The following is a 21,480-nucleotide window of genomic DNA, read 5'->3' as shown; positions in this document are numbered from 1 at the left end:
GCATCATCTCTGCCTCGGAGGTGTTCCACCGAATAATGGAGGAAATGATGGAGGGTTTCGAGGGGGTGCGAGTGTACGTCGATGACATCATTGTCTAGTCCACGACTCCGCAGGAACACATCGATCGCCTCAAGCGAGTGTTCCAGGGGATCCACGAGCATGGCCTCCGACTCAACAGAGCCAAATGCTTGTTCGGTCAAGCAGAAATAAAGTTCCTCGGCGACCATATTTCACAGTTCGGTGTGCAGCCAGATGCAGATAAGGTGTCGGCGATCAATGCTATGAAGCCCCCGGAGGACAAGAAGGCGGTCCTCCGCTTCCTAGGGATGGTCAACTTCCTTGGGAAGTTTATCCCCAACCTTGCATCTCACACCACAGCTCTCCGCAATCTTGTAAAAAAAAACAGACTTTCAGTGGCTCCCTGCTCATGAGCGAGAGTGGCGTGAACTCAGGGCGAAACTCACCAAGGCCCCGGTACTGGCATTCTTCGACCCTGCCAAGGAGACGAAGATCTCCACTAATGCGAGCCAGTCTGGCATTAGGGCAGTACTCCTCCAGCACGACGAATCCTCCTCCTGGGCCCCAGTCACATATGCATCTAGAGCCATGACACCTACTGAGCAGCGCTATGTTCAAATCGAGAAAGAGTGCCTGGGCCTCCTCACGGGAATTGACAAATTCCATGATTACATGTATAGGCTCCCCAAGTTTATGGTCGAAACGGACCACAGGCCACTGGTTCACATCATACAGAAGGACCTCAACGATATGACACCACGCCTACAACGTATCCTCCTCAAACTCCGATGCTATGATTTCGACCTGGTCTACACCCCGGGCAAGGAGCTCATTGTGGCCAATGCACTCTCTCTCTCCATCACCACGCTCTGCGAGCAGTCGGACTTCTCCTGCCAGATCGACGCCCATGTTAAGTTCTGCGCATCCAACTTTCCGGCCACTGACGAAAGGGTCGTACAGATTCGTCATGAAACGGCCAGGGATCCTCTACTCCAACGGGTCATGCGCCATCTCACAGATGGTTGGCAAAAGGGCCAGTGCCCACAATTCTATAATATAAAAGACGATCTCGCAGTGGTCGATAGCATACTAATGAAACTGGACAGGATAGTAATACCACAGAGTATGCGAGAACCCGTCCTCGGCCAACTCCACAAGGGTCACCCGGGGGTGGAAAAGTGTCGTCTACGAGCCCGAGAGGCAGTATATTGTCCTGGCATCAATCAGGACATCGCCAACACTGTCCTCAATTGCCCAACGTGCCAACGGTTCCAGCTGGCTCAGCCAAAAGAGACTTTGCAGCCGCATGAACTGGTGTCGTCCCCATGGACCAAGGTTGGCATTGATTTCTTTCAAGCAAAAGGCCGGGACTACGTCCTCCTCGTGGACTATTTTTCTAACTACCCCGAGGTGGTCAGACTAAATGACCTCACATCAGCAACAGTCATCAGGGCGTGCAAAGAGACCTTTGCCCATCATGGCATTCCACTTAAGGACATGATTGATACTGGCCCGTGCTTCTTCAGTCAGGAGTGGATGGATTTTGCCCGACGGTACAATTTCACGCACGTCACTTCAAGCCCCCACTACCCCCAGTCAAATGGTAAAGCTGAAAAGGGGGTACACATTGTCAAACGACTGCTGTGTAAAGCTGCTGACTCGGGTTCAGATTTTAACCTGGCTCTGTTAGCCTACAGGGCGACTCCCTTGTCCGCTGGCCTGTCCCCAGCACTGCTGCTAATGAACCGCACAATATGGACGACGGTGCCAGCTATCCACATCCCGGACCTTGACAATTTTCCGGTCCTGCAAAGAATGCAACAGTCTCGGGCCCAATGCAAGTCTGCGTATGACGCCCACGCCACAGATCTCCCTGCTCTCGTCCCTGCTGACCGAGTTAGTGTTCAGCTACCTGATGGTGGCTGGTCTGCCACAGCTGTGGTGGTCAAGCATGTCACCCCGAGATCGTTCCTCGTTCACATGCCTGATGGCTCCTTTCTTCGGCGTAATAGGCTGACACTGCGGCTACTTCCACACCCACCCTTGAGGCGGTCAACCAGAATTTGCCGCCCGCCACAGAGACTGAATTTATAGACTGACTGTTGCATTACCTTGTGATCCGTTTACACATCTGTACATATTGTTTTTTTTCCTAATTTGTTATCTGCCCTCTATCTGCACTAGACACCTTCCCATGTAAATACGTTAACATACTTCGTATATACTCAGGCTCCTGTACACACACATTCACTATTTATTGACCTACACACATTTTTGTGTGTAAAAAGGGGGGGGGGGGGGGGAGATGTCATAATATACACACAGGTATAAGATGGTGCACAGATAGGCAGTGATTGGCACACAGGATGACCAATGAACACACAGAACACAGCAGCCAACCACCAGACAGGACACGACCACTATAAAGCCAGAGGGCACTAGTTTTCCTGCTCTCTCGGGATCCAGCCTCTGAGACAGTCGGAGCTCGTGAGCAGCAACTAGAACATACACCATGTGGTCGTAAGATAGTCTGGTCAGGTTAGCCTCGGGTCTCCAGTCAAGTCAGCATAGTGTCAACCCACAGTTAAAGTATGTATGATAGTTAAGAGTTCAATAAAATCGAGTTGCTTTTTTTCAAGTGTTGGAAGCCTGTCTCTCTCACCACTGCAGTAAACACAGTCCTCGCAGACCCAGCTTACCCAACACATCAGACACTGGTCTGAATTTTTAGGAGATTTGGCAGGGATGTGTTCCCCACTGACTCTGGCAGGCTGACTCTGGCAGGCCTACTGCTGTTTTGTGCTCTAATGAGCATTGATTGGCAGGACGCATGACTTTCAGCCTCAGGACCCCAGAGGTCCTGTCTTGGAGAGCTGCTGGCCAATCTGATTGTCTGGTGGCTCTCCAGGCACAGCACTGCAGTGGCTGGAAGATGAACTGCAGGAAGCTGCCTGGAACTAAGTGTAGGGACATGGAGGCCAGGTAAGTGGCAGGGATACCAGGGAGGGGAAAGTAGGGGATTTCTGGAGTGGATCATAATGGGGGTGGTTGGGGTATGGAGGGGGATAGACCCCGAGAGAGGGTACTGCAAGAGGAGGGTCCAGAGATGTCTGGTCCTTGAGGGAAGGGTGCCCTAATCAGAATGAGACTTCTGGTGGAGGTGCTCCTTCACTCCTCCCCCACCCCCAACTTTCTTACCTCAGATTCAGAATTTCAAATTTTTCTATAATCCCCTCTGATCTACCCAGCACCCGCCAGCCTAAAAAGTGAGGGTGAGTGGGAAAGGACCCTTAAGTAGTCATTAAGAAGTCAATTAAGGGCCTTAACTTGAACAAGTCTCGTCCGCAGTCCTGCCACCCCACCTTAAATATGCTTCCAGTCTGGAATGGGTGGAAACTTGGACAAAACATGTCCGTGCAATTTTGCACTCACGTTCCACCCCAAAACCTGCTGGGGTAGCAAAACATTCAGGCCGCTGAGTCTCGGGTCTATTGCATTTGAATTCCTGTACATACTCAGACAATAGGGGCTGTAAATTCCATAAGGGGTCTTGCATTGTGCCTGTCTTTCAAGGGAGGGCACTCCACCCAAGGAAATGTATATTTTAAAGACTTTACAAACTTAGTAGATATGATTTAATCCCTGTGCCTCTTGAAACTACAAACAGTAGTGACCTGATTTCCTGGCAGCCATTTTGGGAGCCATTTCTGTCCATTATTCCAATTCTTTCCTTTTTCTTTTTAAAAATAGATTGAATAAAGTTCATATCTTGAGTTGGGAACATGACATGTATTATGGAGGTGACAAATGCTGTGCAAACCAAATACCAAAAGGAAATTTGGCGAGCTAACAGGGGCGGCATAGTGACACTTTGATTCTATGATCACAACTTTTTGCTGTTTGCATTTTACAACAAGAAGATCGATAGAAACATAGGAACAGGAGTAGGCCATTCAGCCCGTCGAGCGTGCTCCACCATTCAATATGATCATGACTGATCGATCCCTTCGATGCCTTTGACCCACATTATCCCCAGAACCTTTAACATTATTGTTAATCAGAATTCTATCAATCTCTACCTTAACCATATTTAACATACTCATACATGAACTGGAGTCAGAAGCCACAAATTCCAGTCGCACCATTGGAGATTTTAAATAATAAACTATAATATTTATTAACAAACAAAAATATAAACTTAACTCACAAGATTACACTTATAACGTTAAAATTAGAATCACAGAGCATTTCCCCAAAAGATTGCTACTAGGTTGGACTCTCAAATAGTTCTATGCTCGGTTCGAGCATGAAGCCATCAAACTATTGTCAACTGCCCCAGCAGCCTCAGCCACACCCATAACTATTGTCATAGCTTCCGAAGTCATAGAGCAGCCTTCTTGAAAGTGAACCCTCGGGAAGCTACGGGTCCTGATGGAGTACCAGGCCATGCACTCAGATCCTGCACGGACCAATTAGCAGGTGTGTTCGCAGACATCTTCAACCTCTCCTTACTTCTTTCCGAAGTGCCTACCTGCTTGAAGAATATACCATCATACTAGTGCCAAAGAATAAGCAGGCAACGTGCCTCAGTGACTACCATCCGGTGGCCTTGACTACTATCATTATGAAGTGCTTCGAGAGGTTAGTCATGAGACACATCTACTACATTCTCCCAGGATGTCTTGGTACACTGCAATTTGCATACAGCCACAACCAGTCAACAGTGGTTGCCATCTTCCTGATATTACACTCATCCCTGGAGCATCTCGACAACAAGGACTCCTACGTCAGACTCCTATTCATTGACTACAGCTCCTCCTTTAACACCATAATCCCAGCCAAGCTCATATCAAAGCTCCAAAACCTAGGACTTGGCTCCTCCCTCTGCAACTGGAACTTCGACTTCCTGACCCATAGACCACAACAAGTATGGATAAACAACAGCAACACCTCCATGATAGTCCTCTACTATACTCCCTCTACACACACATGATTGGCAGAATTTGGCTCCAAATCCATCTACGTGTTTGTTGATGACATGACCGTAGTGGGTCGGATCTCTAACAATTATACGTCAGAGTACAAGAGGTGGGTAGAGAATCTAGTGGCGCAGTGTAACAACAGCATAGTTAACGAGTTGGTCACTGACTTCAGGAAGCAAAATATCGTACGCACTCCTGTCTGCATCAATAGTGCCGAGGTGGAGATGGTTGCCAGCTTCAAATTTCTAGCTGTGCACATCACCAACAATCTGTCCTGGTCCACCCACATTGACGTTACCACCAAGAAAGAACAACGGCGCCTATACTTCCTCAGGAATCTAAGGAAATTCGACATGTCAACTTTGACTCTTACCAGCATTTTTACAGATGCGCCATAGAAAGCATCATATCTGGCTGCATCACACCCTGGTATGGCAACTGCTCTGCCCAAGACCGTAAGAAATTACAGAGAGTCGTGAACACACACCAGTCCATCTTTTGAACCAGCCTCCCGTCCATTCTCTCTCTCTACACCTCCCACTGTCTTGGGAAAGCAAGCAGCATAATCAAAGAACCCCCCCCCCCCCCCCCCACCACCCAGGCTATTCCAACCTCTTCCATCGGGCAGGAGATACAAAAGTCTGAAAACATGCACGAACAGATTCAAAAACCGTGTCTTCCCCACTATTACCAGGCTCCTGAATGACCCTCTTATGGATTGAACAGATCTCCACACATCTTCTCTACTGAGTAGTACTACACTCCGTATGCTCACCCTATGCCTGTGCCTATGTATTGAGATTATGTATGAAGGCATCTCCTTTTTTTCCCATGTATGGAACGATCTGTCTGGACTGTTCGCAGAACAATTCTTTTCACTGTACATGTCACAAATCTATTCAATTCAATAATCCGCTGTTTAGGCAGTAATCCCTTATTGCAGCACGGTAGCATTGTGGATAGCACAATCGCTTCACAGCTCCAGGGTCCCAGGTTCGATTCCGGCTTGGGTCATTCTCTGTGCGGAGTCTGCACATCCTCCCCGTGTGTGCGTGGGTTTCCTCCGGGTGCTCCGGTTTCCTCCCACAGTCCAAAGATGTGCAGGTTAGGTGGATTGGCCATGCTAAATTGCCCTTAGTGACCAAATTTGCCCTTAGTGTTGGGTGGGGTTACTGAGTTATGGGGATAGGGTGGAGGTGTTGACCTCGGGTCGGGTGCTCTTTCCAAGAGCTGATGCAGACTCGATGGGCCGAGTGGCCTCCTTCTGCACTGTAAATTCTATGATAAATATTTAATCAATACAAATCCCAGTGATATTCTCACAAGGCAAATCGATTGTTGCTGTAGAGGAGGTGTTTCACACAAATTCTCTCCCTCTCCCACTCAGTTATGGAAATTCCAAAAGATGTTAAAACAAAACTCTGCTTTCCAAAAAAAACAGTTTTCTGGGTTGGCTGTAGCATCCCTCACTTTCCTTCCTTACAGCTCTATCCCAGCACAGAGCACACTCCAATAGGTCGTACATGCTTACTTCCAAACACAGCTCTCATATCTCTCCTCAAATATACTTTTATTAGGGGCAGCACAGCGGTGCAGTGGCTAGCACTGCTGCCTAACGGCGCCGAGGTCCCAGGTTCGATCCCGGCTCTGGGTCACTGTCCGTGTGGAGTTTGCGCATTCTCCCCATGTCTTGTCATCCCCACAACCCAAAGATGTGCAGGGTAGGTGGATTGGCCACGCTAAATTGCCCCTTAATTGGAAAAAATGAATTGGGTACTCTAAATTTTTTTTTTAAAGTACATTCTCAGGCAAGGAAGCTTTGATGTCTCATTTGAAAGGCATCACATCCAACAGTGCTATGCACTCTCAGTGCTGCACTGGAACATTAATTGTGATTCAGCTTTTCTTAAGCGGTACTTGAACTTATGGAACCTAAACCAGAGGCAGGAGTGTTATCACTGCAATAAAGCTGGCACAGTCATATTGCTGATATTTGAGGGAGATGTCCTTCAACAATTCAAAAGTAATGTTGGACTCACAGACGTCACTACAGTCAACAAGCAAGCATGATCATTCATAAAAGTATATTTTTGGTTCTAACAAAGAATATTTATTTACCTCTTTTAATTTGCAAAGCAGAAACCTGACGCATGACCTCAATATGACAGGAAATAATATCATCAGATATTATTACATCAGATGTAAAGCCTATTCCAGTCGAAATAAAGTTGGAGATCATTTTTCCATGTTCTTACTCCTGTGGATTTTTATAATGTTTAGCAATTTCCAAACTCCTGTTTTTTGAATAGGTTATAGATGTGTCCATTTTCCTCTCATCAAAGCACACCTAGGTTCATGATACACTTAAAACCATCAGATCAAAGAATATGCGCGTTATTGGAGTACATTGGTATTTAATATGTCTAACCTGATTCACATGTCCATAATGTCTTTCCTTTGAAATGCTGGTACATTAGAACTTCATAATACTGACACTAACCCAGACTGCAGTATTTTTCAATGAAACAATGTTTCACATCGAGGGAGAACACATTTAATGTTTTTTTAAAACTTACTGTAGCATTAAATCTGACTTCAAAACACATTTCAGGTCACTTGATGTAAAGCCCAGCAGCTGCGGCAGAAAAAAACCAAGCAGAATTGTTTTTGATTTTCATTTTAAGAATAGACAAAAATTATAGCTCCCACAATCCTAAGCCCGTGGAATCCTTTTCTTCGGTTCTTTCACGGGAAACGGGCCTTGCTGGCTAGGCCAGCATTTTTATTGTCCATTCCTAATGGCCCTTTAGAAGGTGATGATGAGCCGCCTTCTTGGACCATTACAGTCAATGGGTGTAGGGACACCCACAGTGGTGTTGGGGAGGGCGTCCCACGATTTTGGCCCAGCGACAGTGAAGGAATGGCGATGTAGTTGCTACATGAGAAGACATACATTAGCTTCTTTGGCCATCAAAAAATCCCACTTTTGTATATGGTTTCGGTTTCCGTAGAACAAAAGGACCAATCTCTGATACAATCGACCAGTTTACTTATTCAAAGTTTTACCCAGGTGCCCTTATTTGCGAGATGAATAAAGGACAAATCAGGTTCACAGTTTAACGCAATTTTATTCACAATTCTATTATTCAAGAAAATATGACTCAGACTCACAGCTGAGCTTTGGGTTTTGCCCACACTTACTAAAAGGGGCTGACAGGCTTCGATCACTCGATGTGGATGTCTTCCCTGGGTTCGAAACCCAGGGCCCTTTCTTCTTGCGATGGTTGTGCCCGGGCAACTCCCAGGTTATTGCTGAAGATCTGTTCAATGTTCCTTTCTTTTGCTGGTGAGCTAGAATTGAGTCATAGGCATATGCCACCACCGGCCGTTGTCTTAGCCAGACCCCACTGGTTAATGGGAAAGACAGGATACTCCTGTTTATTGATGGTGGTTCAATCAAGACCGATTGTCCTCTGAAACTCCCTTTGTCTGACCAGCCATCAGCTCATTATGGAGTCTGATGGCTTCTTTTGTCTGTCCTTTGTCCTGCTGCAAAGTTGATCACCTGTGGCTGGAAGTTTGTTACATATTCATAGGCTTGAAGTGGGGAACCAAAGTCCATATCGCAATAACAAGTTTACGCTTTACTTGAGCGCTTTTGCAGCCAGTATAGATTCCAGCCACGATTTCATGAGGCAGCCTCTGTTCCTGGTCTGTGTGCATCCCCTCAGCCTGCCTTCAGGACCACAGACTGAATCACAGGGCTGAATATTCCCACCTTAGCTTATTTCTGGTAGGAAGGACCATTTGTGGGTTGATCCCCTGATCACTGCAGCAATGGGTCAGCCAGTAGAATTTTCCAAAGGTTCTCCATTTAAAACATGGTAGCATTGTGGATTGCAGCACGGTAGCATTGTGGATAGCACAATCGCTTCACAGCTCCAGGGTCCCAGGTTCGATTCCGGCTTGGGTCACTGTCTGTGCGGAGTCTGCACATCCTCCCCGTGTGTGTGTGGGTTTCCTCCGGGTTCTCCGGTTTCCTCCCACAGTCCAAAGATGTGCAGGTTAGGTGGATTGGCCATGATAAATTGCCCTTCGTGTCCAAAATTGCCCTTAGTGTTGGGTGGGGTTACTGGGTTATGGGGATAGGGTGGAGGTGTTAAACCTTGGGTGGGGTGCTCTTTCCAAGAGCCGGTGCAGACTCGGTGGGCCGAATGGCCTCCTTCTGCACTGTAAATTCTATGTAAATAATTCTATGTAAAACAGCATCTCCAGAATTACCATCTATTTAGGGATGGGCGGGTTGACGAGCAAGTAGGTTGATTCAGTGCACAGAGTTGTAAGAGCAGCCAGCAGCCTTCACTAAGTCTGCAGTGAGAGTGCTGCTGAGGGGAATGGAATGAGAGAGGATGTGACAAAATGGAGGCCAGAAATGGCTGGAGAAAACAACAGCCACTTTTTCATCCCCAACACTATCCAGGGTATCAGTCTCCAGGAGATAAATCTGTTATTGAGAGCTTCTGCCTGTAGATGATCTCGGGCTTGTCGATTTGCCCCTTTAATGTGAAGATTGGAGAGGTGGTGTTGCAGTGGTAATGTCACTGGACTAGAGGCTGCAGAGGCCTAGACTAATTCTCAGGACAAGTGGGTTTAAATCCCATCATGGCAACTGGAATTTAAATTGAATTAATAAATCTGGAATTACAAAGCTAGTCTTAGTAATGGTGACCATGACAACTATCATTGATTGTAACAATTCATCTGGTTCGCTAATGTCTTTTAGGGAAAGAAATCTGCCAACCTTACCTGGTCTGGCCTACATATGACTCCAGACCTGCAGCAATGTGGTTGACTCTTAACCGTCTTCTGAAATGTTCAAGGGTAATTAGGATGGGCAAAAAATTGCCATTTCGACCTTACACTGTGCACCCACCTCCTGTGAGTGGACAGATACTGAAGAGATGCCCATACCCCAAATACCAAGGACGGGATTCTCTGTCGGCCGACGGCAGAAGCAGGAAACGTGATTTGGGGGGAGAATCGCCCATGAGACGAAAATGTTGCCGGCACTGTGTGCCCGTCAGAATGCCATGCTCCGGTGCCTCGTCAGCAGCATCAATGCATTCTACTCCGCACGTCCAGTAAATGCCGTTGGCATATCATTAACAGGCTTGACTCGGTATTCTCCAGGGCTCCCGCGATGCTCCGCCTCTGCCAGGAGAAATTACCGACAGCGAGTTTCACTTGTGGTTTTAAAAATCGGGAAAGAGGTGCCATGGCTGCTGAGGGAGAGAGAAGGGTTCAACATTGCTGTAGTGTGCTGACTGTTTTGCTGCTAGCCTGGGGGTGTCTGCCAGGGCCGGGGGGAGTAGCGGGGGGTAGCCTAGAGGTCGGCCATGGGGTCAGGATGGACAGGCACGGAACAGCCTGCAAGGCAGCCTTGCGGCTACGCACACTGCTGACTGCCCACTGTGAACTTAGTGCCATGGGTCCTAAGGGTGTCCGCCCAGGCCAACCCCTAGGTACACAGGCCCCAGCTGACACATCATGGGATGGGTGCGCTCCAGCGCAACCAGTGCCATCTTGTTGGCTGGAATGGATGTCTGTAGGGAATGGAGTGTTAATATCCAGCTGCAGCTTCTCAGCCTCTCGAGTGCCAATCCCTACCCCTCTGAATCAGACACTCTTTTTCATTGGAATCGTTCGTGTTCCACATGGCACCGATGCTAGCCCATTAACGGTTTCGGAATTGCTCCAGCATCGCTGCCAATCTTGCTGTCGTAGAAGTCCACCAATTCTATCCCAGCTCAACACTTAGTCCCTGAAACGGAGAATCCACTCCCAAACTTCAAAGCTAATGAAACCCCAACAAATGAAACAGCCTTTGATTTACTAATTTTTAAATGGGTATCATGGCAAAAACAGATGCCAAAATACACAGTCACCAAAATATGAACTTAATGTGCCACACATGTTCAAGTGCTGGAAAATGGGATTGGAATAGACAGGTGCTTGATGGCTGGAGCAGCCAGGGTGGGCTGAAGGGCCTCTTTCTGTGCCATACAAAACCTGGCAAATCTCGCTCAACATCGTGATATGAAGCCGGCCCATTGTGAATGGATCACTTTTTGGCATTCTGCATATTAGAACGAGACAGCTATTCTCACTCTAATATGCAGTTCCCTGTGGTAACCACGGTGTTGGGATATATCCCCTTCACCTTGGAGTTCTCGGGCAAGCACCGTTCAGTGCTGGTCCCCACAAATGGGGATCAGGCGGAATGGCATTCATGGGGGTCTCCCAGGGGATTGAAGGCTGCAGGTGCATGTCCTCTGGGCAGGGTGGCACCCAGGCACTGCTGGTGCCACCTGGCACTGCCAGGGTGTCCTGGTGGCACTTCTAGATGGCAGTGCCAAGGTGCATTTTTCACGCGGCGGTGATCGGGCTGGGGGGGTTCACTGTACTGTTGTGAAGAGCCCGAGGACCCCCTTATAGTGAGTTAGGGTTTGGCAGGGTCATAATCTCTTTCTGCACTGAGGAATTACAGCGAGCAGAGCTCCCCAGTGCATAAAACAGGCTGAATGTGGCCTTGGGCTTGCGTTCACCACTGAGGCCCCATATCTAACAAAATGGGCGTTGGATAGCGGGGTGTTTCTGGGCACTGCAAGTGCCGGGAAACACGCGGCAAAATGCGCTCGCTATCGGACTCATTACCATTTGGTTAAATCATGCGCTAAGTGTTGATGCCGGGGCTGAATTGCTTGTGATGCACATTCCCGTTGGGGGCACTATTCGTTAAGCGGGTCAGGGCATGCTAATGGACCAGTACTCTGCTGGCGCTAATTCCAAGCAATTCCCAGGCCAGCACTCGTGTTAACTGCTGGGGCTGGAGTTAGCGCTGAAGAACCTGGCAGCTGGAGCTGTTTTTAAATGCTCTGCAGCCACCAAGATGGCTCAGACGACCCGAGGTTCTTCCGAGGTCGGGTCGGAGGTGGACCCACAGCTCAATGCCAGTGAGGAGCAAGGGACACCCTCTTCTCTGGCATAGATTTCATAGAATTTACAGTGCAGAAGGAGGCCATTCGGCCATCGTGTCTGCACCGGCCTTTGGAAAGAGCACCCTACCTAAGCCCACACCCCACACTCCCTGCAAACCAGTAACCCCACCCAGACTCAAGTTACTCCTCTGAAAACTGCCTAGGAGGTGGTGGCAGAGGCAATCAACGCTGCCAGTCTCACCAGGAGGAGACAGTTGGTGATCCGAAGGGATGGGGGCCACTGGTGAATCCTCTGCTCTGAGAGAGGTAGAGAACCAGGGAAAGTTCCAAAGGCTAGGGTGCAGGAGTCCTCTGGTTGGGGTGAGCTCCACTAATCCACTGCTTCCTCTACATCCTCTACAATGGGGCAATGCTTCTGAGGAGTGCCAATGCTTGGTGGGCTCCTGATTGAGCTTGGCTCATGATGATACAGCTGGTGTATGAGGGCATCCAGAAGGGCAGCCTGGTGGGCTCCCAGATGACTAGAGACCTTCTGAGAATTTAAAGGACACAGGCAGCACTCAACAGTGTGAGCAGCCAGGAGCCTGTAGGTAGCACCATAGGACAAACTTTAAAAGACAGACTGCAGCAATGGCAGACTGAGCCAGGCCACCCCAATCCCGAAGGGGCCACCCCAAGTCCATAAACTTGGCACCAATTCACTCCACGCTACTGCCCCCGGCCCGGGTAGCCTGACAGTTTTCAATGGTTTTTCAGTGTACTTTTAGCCTCCCACTCCTCAGTAGCCATGGCGTGTTTCTAAATACTTGTAGTAATTCACACCTGCGAGACTTGCGCCATCGTGGAAGGGTGGAACATACTGTGCCCAAACTGCTAATCACATTTAAATGCATGCAAATGCCAGTTTTGCATGTCCCTGCCGGCGTGGGGCACAAACCTCACTTTTGCCCCCAGGGAGGGACCAGAGCACGGCACTAAATTGGGTTCGGCGCCGGGTGCAGACCTCCATTTTGGCCGGGTGCCGGATACTCTGCCCGATGGCGATTCGGGTTTCCGATGTTGCGAGGCTGAGAATTCAGCCCGCTATGACTCTCAAAGGTTGGTAGCTCCAGTTTTTGGAGTGACGTGAGGCACATTGAAGTTCTGAATTAGTGCCTGTGGCAGGCATACACACTCCTAACTTGAAGTCCACTAGATGCCATTTTGGTAAAGAGGTTAGCACGTGCACACTATACATCCACTGGAAGTATGGAGAGGAGGTAGGTCAGAATGTCAATCAGCGCACAATGCTGATTTGATGATGACTGACATTTTCAACCTTTGTGCTTCAGTCAACACCCTCCTCACCGCCACAGCGAAAACACACATTTAATTTCATGAAAGATCCTTCACCACCAATATTTAAACTACTTATAGGTCAATTTTCACATTATTTTTCCTGCTTCTGGATTCCATTGGCTGCTCAAACAGATTCACTGAGGTGAAATAGTTGTCCTTGTGTGTGTGCGTGAGAGACACTAAGAGTCATGAATACTCTTGTCAGAAGATTGTTCTTATCACCCAGTCGCCACTATTTGGGTTGCTGTGCTGGTTGGCATACAGTAAGCACTGAGGAATGTTGCCAAGATACTGGGCATTAATCTGCATGATTCAATGCCTGTGGCCACATTCCAGCTACTTATTGAGTGAATATAGTCCCTTCTAGTTCCAGTAGATGGCAAAACTGACTGTGGAGTCCAAGTCACTGAATACGTTTAAGAAGGAAATAGACAGATTTTTAGACTCCAAAGGTGACAAGGGATATACGAAGAGCATGGGAGTGTGGCACTGAGATTAGAGGATCAGCCATATTGAATGGCAGAGCAGGGTCCAAGGGTCAAATGACCTACTCCTGCTCCTAGTTCATATGTTTCTTTGCTCCACTATTATGGGTGGCATGGTGGCACTGTGGTTAGCACTGCTGCCTCACAGCACCAGGGACCAAAGTTAAATTGCAGCCTTGAGTGACTGTGTGGAGTTCATAAGCTCTCCCTCTGTCTGCGTGGGTTTCCTCCGGGTGCTCTGGTTTTCTCCCACAGTCCAAAGATGTGCAGGTTCGGTGGATTGGCCATGTGAAATTGCTTCTTAATGTCCAAAAGATTAGATGGGGTCACTGGGTGATGGGATAGGGTAGAGGCATGGGCTGAGGTAGGGTGCTCGTTCAGAGGAGCGAATGGCCTCTTTCTGCATTGTAGGGATTCTATGATTCTAGTCAGTAAAAACATGGATGATCCTCTACCTCAACTCACTTTTCTGATAAAAGCAAATTACTGCTGGTGCTGGAATCTGAAACAAAATCAGAAATTGCTGGCAAATCTCAGCAGGTCTGGTGACATCAGTGGAGAGAGAACAGGGCTAACATTTCGAGTCTGGATTACTCATCATGACGAAAAGTCATCCAGACTCAAAACATTAGCTCTGACCTCTCTCCACAGATGCTACTAGACCTGCTGATATTTGCCATCAATTTCTGTTTTAATTCCAGATTACCACATCCGCAGTATTTTGCTGTTATTCTTCTATCCAGGCATCAGTGGTCTGGTGGATTCTCACCTGCAATTTGGGAGAACTGCATTTTCTACCCAGTCAATACAGAGCTTGAATATTATTGGGAGGTTGGTTGGCTTAGATCGCTACAGTGCGGTGCTAATAAAGCCCCTGTCTAATGACCAACTATAATACTTGCTGTTCCTTTGGAGAGGATACAAAAAAAGTTTGCTGGAATGATTCAGGCATGCAACATAGAGGGAGAAACTAGGATTGTTCTCCTTCGAACAGGGACAGTTAAGAGGAAATTTAATACAGGCGTTTAAAATCATGAACTGTTTCGGTAGAATTTCTTTGTTTATATTGTAGTATATCTTCACATACCTTTTTCCCTTTCGGGATTAGTGGGGGCAGGATTCCTGAGTTAATTATCAGCCTGTTGAATCACGCTCCTTCCATAACCAACATGTTCTGGTGTTGGACTTGAATCCAAAACTTCTGGTCCAGAGGTGTTACAACTGTGCCACTGGACCTCCTTTAGAGAGAGTAAATAAAAATAAACAGTTTCCCTGATTGAATGGTCAAGTGGCAAAGAATGCAAATTTGAGGTGATTGACAATTAATAAACCAGAGGTTAGGAAAACCTATTTCATGCATTGAGTGGTTAGGATTTAGTCATGTCACAACACCCTGAGCTAGTGTGTGGTCAATTCCAGCCCCCTTTGACCCAGTGAGACAACAAAGGTGTAATTGGATTGTATTTAAAATACCCAAGGTCCTTGGTTGATCCCGCTAAACTGCAGTCACCAGGTTTGTAGCTTTAAAACGCAAGTAACCTTTTATTATCAAAGGACTATACAGGCCTTTCATATGGCTGGGGTGCAGACAGAATCTTCAGGAGTCGACACTGAAGATGGAATGGAGGTGGATGCCACTCCGGTAGAAGCTGGACAGTTTGACGATGCTGATGTCGATCACTGACGGGCCTCAATAATCGGCAAGTGACTTTAACTTTCAAAGACTGCATCTCATTGTGCCGTGATAGTGGCCCACCTGATTACAGAAGTTTCATAATTAACAGTGGAAGGAAACAAAGACAGCTGCCTGACCTGGTTTATATGTAACAAAACTATTGGGGTAAAATGTGTCCTGTACTGACAGCTACCATTAAATTGCCCAATATCAAGTTGGGATGCGATGTTTAATAAATATAGTGCTGTTTTGTATAGTGTACGTCACATTTTGTGTCGCAAAGTGTTGCAAAGTTACAATGTTAAGTAAAACCTCTTTTGTACTGCGTGGATAACTAATTTCAGCTGCTTTTTGAGTCTCTTATTTGGGGGACCTGGGGGAAAGGGAGGGGGGGCTCATGAAGATATGAGGGGGTCCCAATTTGTTTCGGGCAGATTTCCTGATTGTATATTTTTTGCCATGTAACAAATGGGCAATAATATAGTTCAAAAATGTTTTAAAACTAAAAATGTTAATCCTGACAACAGTTAAAATAGCTGGTCAACAGTACTTGGATAGAAACTGTAGACATTTTTTTTAGGGGAAACATAAATAAATTTGCAAAATTTGTACCTCCACAGCTGCAGACGAATTTAAATACCAAACTCTTACAATAAAAAAAAAATTAAACAGGCAGAAAATTTAACTGACTATCAACTACCCCTTTCCCAACCCCCTCTTCCTAACTCACCCCACTCTCTATATACACACATACACACACAAACAAAACAGAGAGGAAAGGATGCTGGAAAGGGAAAGAAAATATTAATAAGAATAAAAGGGTAAGCATCTTGATGCGGTGGGATAACTTCCAGTCAAAGTCTTCCTGAACTTCAGGCTTTTATTTTTGTACTACTTCCTTTTATTCTTGAGATGGTTTTCTCTGGTAAGGTTGTCTACTTTCTCTGCAGACTCAGCATCTTTTTATGTTGAGAGAGTCAGACAGAGAGTCAGACAGAGAGTCAGACAGAGAGTCAGACAGAGAGTCAGACAGAGAGTCAGACAGAGAGTCAGACAGAGAGTCAGACAGAGAGTCAGACAGAGAGTCAGACAGAGAGTCAGACAGAGAGACAGACAGAGAGACAGACAGAGAGACAGACAGACAGAGAGACAGACAGAGACAGAGAGACAGAGAGAGAGAGAGCGCGTTCCTTTCACTTCCAAGGTCTAAACACTTCTGCCAAGTTCTCTCAGAAAGAATCACTCAGGAACCAATCACTGACCCACCTTATCAAGCAGAACACTGTCCCTGGCCACCCCACCGGCTGCCAGTTAACCAATCGAATCAACTCCCTCCAAAGCTGGTTCCAAAGATCTACCCAGTGTAGAAGAATCTGGCTTCTCCTCTCCCAAACACTGGGAACACTGGACGGGATTCTCCCAGCCCCGCACCGGGCCAGGGAATCCCCGCAAAAGGGCCACGCCACCCTGACGCCAGCATGGAATTCCCCACATTGCAGAGAATCAGCGCCATTGGTGCCGGCGTGGTTGGCAAGGCACCAGTCGCGGGCTGCTCTATGCAGCCCACCGATTCTCCGGCTCGCATGGGCCGCGCGGCTGTAGGAAAAGAGCTGAGTCCCGCCAGCGCCGTTCTAACCTGCTCTGGGCTGATGGGACCTCGGCGTGTAAGGGTCGGGTGGCGGCCTGTGGAAGGGGAGGGGGGTCCGACCCCGGGGGAAGCCTCCGATGTGGCCTGGCCCGCAATCGGGACCCACCAATCGGCTGGCCGGCCTCTGTGGCTGGGGGCCTCCTTTCCTATGTGCCGGCCTCTGTAGCCCTGCACCATGTTGTGTCGGGGCCGGCACATTGAAGGAAGCCACTGTGCATGCCCGGTTGGCGCCGCCGCCACTGCGTATGTCCTCGTTGGCACTAGCGCAAATGCGCATGCTTGGATACTGCGGCACCCAGTTCACGACGGGATTTGCAGCTGGAGTTGCGCGAACTGCTCCAGCGCCATGCTGCTCCCCTGTACGGGCCAGAATTAGACCTGGGAGCGGCCCGTTCACGGCGTCGTAAAACGCGACGGCGTTTACGACAGCGTGGACACTCTGCCGCGGAATTGGAGAATCCCACCCACTGTATTGGCATGCAAGCTGTCTCAACTTTGAGTCTTCTTCTTAAAGGCACATCCTGATTATGGGTTCACGGACCAAAATAATAAAAGAAAAGAAATGGGAACAAAGGAAATAAGCAGAAAGGACTGTTACAGTATGCAGTGCATCATAGTGCGGTGAATACAGATTCAATAGTGACCCCAAAGTGTAATTAGCTAATTGAAGGATCAAAAATTTCAGGGATAAGGGGGAAGAATGGAGAAATGGGATTAATGATAATGACCTTTGAAAGAGCTAGCACAGATCCAATGGTTTAAAGGGCCCTCTTCTGCACTGCAATAATTTATCATTCTATTATTCTGTATGCTATGATTCTACAGTATTATGGCAAATTTCGCACATCAATGTTCAATCTGCTCATACTATCTCCCTCCTAGTTTAACAGGTATTAACCACTTAAAATAAACAAATTAACATTTGTCTAAAAGTAACGCACCAAAGAATTAGTGCACATGCATTAAGTGCTGGAATGTAAACTTCGGCAAGTAAAAACTATCCCCTCTTCAATGGGTATGTGAGAAGGAGTGCTGGAACTTCAGTTACAGGCACTGTACAGTGGAAGGTTCCTTTGGGCTCCATCAGAAACATCAAATGTTTGGTTTAGTTCTGTTCAGTTTAGCCAATAATGTCCAAATGAAAAATATCTGCCTTTTTTTTTAATGTCACAAGCCTATTTCAGTTTTTCGAGTGATACAAGTAGGTCCCTGCGGATTAGGTCTGGAGCCAGTGTCATGCCTCAGGATGGGAAGGAATCTGGTTTGAATTGCTTCATGTATGATGTAGCATTTGAGAATAATAAAAATGTCTGGTCGGTGGAGTCATGGGTAACTGTTTCCTTGGAAACTTAGAGATTGTTGTAATCTTGCAGCAACTCAGTACTGAAATAAGGGATAATGGATTGAATGGATATAGCGATATCATTTTTTGTTATAGGCATTAACAAGTATAAATATGCACAGGTAACTATATACAACAGATCATTAATTAGATTTTCAAAAAGCTAACCCCATCCTCCCACATTTACTTTAAATTTTGGGTCATTGCATTTCTGATGCAGTGGCCTTTACACCATCTTTTCCATAAATATCAGAGACAAGTAAACATATTTTCATACTTAAATAACATATTGGCTCCCAAGGTTTTATTGTGTCCAATCATGGAGGCAGAGAGCTGGAAGGAGTACTGGCAACTGTAAGTTTCTAAACATGCTTCTTTAATCACTTCCTTCTTTCTATCTTTGCACCTCCTAGAATAGCTTCATCCATTGGTAGGAGTGACATTATTACTGAGATTACTGGAGTCCTGAAATGATTAAAATGGGTTTAAGCTTCAGCTGAAGTAACAAAGATGGGGGAGCTTTGAACTGGCTGTTTAATTTCCCTATCCAAAGCACACACCATCCTGAATAGGAACTACGGGTCCGATCGAACGGACTCGCCGTGCCCGACTCGGGAAGGGACGAGGCCGTTGTGATTTGTGATGCTCAAGACGCACTCCGTCCACATCACCGGGTGCTGCGTAGCGGACCTCACAGTCCAGGAGAGTGTTTTTTAAAATTACAAACTCCTCGTCCTCTCCGCCTCTGCGCACCGGCACTCTTAGGACTGGATATCCAGTGCCACCTGCAGAGCTTGACCTTTAAATTCGGCGGCCCTATTCCACTCCTTACTGTCTGCAGCCTCGCGTCCCTCAAAGTGGACCCCCCTTCCCTGTTTGCGAACCTCACCCCGGATTGCAAACCCGTCGCCACTTGGAGCAGACGATACAGTGCCCAGGACCGGACCTTCATCATGTCCGAGGTCCAGAGGCTACTAAAGGAAGGAGTCATCGAGGCCAACAACAGTCCCTGGCGAGCCCAAGTACTGGTAGTTCGGACTGGGGAGAAAAACCGAATGGTCATTGACTACAGTCAGACTATCAACAGGTTTACGCAGCTGGGCACGTACCCTCTCCCTCGTTAACAGGATCGCAAAGTACAAAGTCTTCTCCACGGTGGACCTTAAGTCCGCCTATCACCAGCTTCCCACCCGCGCGGGTGACCGCAAGTACACTGCTTTCGAGGCAGATGAGCGCCTCTATCACTTTCTAAGGGTTCCATTCGGTGTCACAAATGTGGTCTCGGTCTTCCAACGGGAGATGGACCGAATGGTTGACCAATACGGTTTACGGGCGACCTTCCCGTATCTTGATAACATCACCATCTGCGGCCACGACCAGCAGGACCATGACATCATCTCCAAAAATTCCTCCGTACCGCAAAACTCCTTAACCTCACATATAATAAGGATAAGTGCGTGTTTTGCACCAACCATCTAGATATCCTCGGCTACGTAGTGCGTAACGGAGTGACAGGCCCCGATCCCGAACGCATGCGCCCCCTGATGGAACTCCCTCTCCCCAACTCCCTCAAATCCCTTAAACGCTGCCTGGGCTTCTTCTCTTATTACGCCCAGTGGGTCCCGAACTACGCCGACAAAGCCCGCCCCCTCATCCAATCCAACACTTTCCCACTGTCGATGGAGGCCTGCCAGGCCTTTAGCCGCATCAAAGCGGATATCACAAAGGGCCGGTGCAAACGCGATGGGCCGAATGGCCTCCCTCTGCACTGTAAATTCTATGATTCTATGAAATTATTTCAGAAACTGATTTGCCTCTATCTGAAGGATTGTAGATTTCTTCCAAAACATGGGATGTACGATCAATTGGACTCGAGCCGTGAAGTAGTTCCATATATCAGGCTTTAATCAACTAGTTGTGTGCCCGGCAGTCGACTTACAGAGAAAGGCCGACTGCCGGGTCCTACGGGTTCTTATACCCCGCCGCGTAGGTGGGACTACTTGCCTCTCGGTCAATGGGTGAGCAGTCACATGACTAGCCTCAACGAATCAGCAGAGAGGCACATGACCGACCTGAGCCAATGGGCAGTGAGTGCTCTGCACCAATGGCAGATAGGTACCGTAAACTTCCTAGTCATACCACCACAACATGTCTAACAGCAATACGAGATGGGGTGGGGGGGGGGGGGGTGGGGGGCATATATTCTGATTGTTGACCCTTTGTCTTCACTTTCGACAAAATTCTTAGAGAGAGGATTTCATCAAACAATATCTGCTCGTCAAACACCCTTCCTGCCTGGTTCAATGATTTCTTTACCCTGAAAGAGTTTCCTTTCCTATGTCAGCAAAACCAGGCGAGAATTTTGTTATTGTAGGATAAATGCAAAATATTTACTCAATAATCAGTGAATTGATAATTGAATACACGTTGGTTTTAATCTTTCCATCAGCACGCTATAACAATAGTGATAATGTATTTATGCAAGAGACATTCATACAATGCAATATTTTTAGCAAGTCTATAATGAGAATGATGCACCATGGTGCTACTTCTAATTCACTCTCATTAGACATTTTAGAATCTGAAGCTGGTGTTGACATTGGTGATACAGGATGATTTTCTATAAATATTCACCAGGCTGCAGATTACCGTGTTCAATAATCTACTTCATGGTCAGATGTTAAGCAAATAGAGGAAATATTATTAACTGTGTGGTGAAAGGATGCTTATCACACTGTATTGTAACCCACCGCAGAACGTACTGAGGTTTACTTGTTTAAAGTATCTCAAATGAACACCTTGTATAACTGGGAGGCCGATTTAATAAATCTAAATTATAAACAATTTCTCCCATTCAACATTCCATGCTGAACTTTATGCCCGAGAAACAGGACTGTTGTAGTCCTGTAGAAGCATAATGCCTGGCATGATGACATCGGACCACGGTCCACGATCCCAACAATATCACACTGGTGGACAATAATGGTGGGCAGG

General features: G+C 47.3%; 1 long non-coding RNA gene across 1 annotated transcript in view; it reads right to left on the bottom strand.

Moving 5' to 3' along the window:
* The window catches only part of LOC119952065, a 55,423-nt gene that overhangs the window by 33,198 nt on the left and 745 nt on the right, over positions 1-21,480 (bottom strand). The window contains exon 2 of the long non-coding RNA XR_005457754.1: positions 14,909-15,059. This is a non-coding gene — a long non-coding RNA (uncharacterized LOC119952065). The remainder of the gene's footprint in view (positions 1-14,908; positions 15,060-21,480) is intronic.

This window comes from Scyliorhinus canicula, chromosome 17 (genome assembly GCF_902713615.1).
Source record: "Scyliorhinus canicula chromosome 17, sScyCan1.1, whole genome shotgun sequence".
Taxonomy (NCBI): Eukaryota; Metazoa; Chordata; class Chondrichthyes; order Carcharhiniformes; family Scyliorhinidae; genus Scyliorhinus; species Scyliorhinus canicula.
This window is presented reverse-complemented; position numbering and strand designations above follow the sequence as displayed.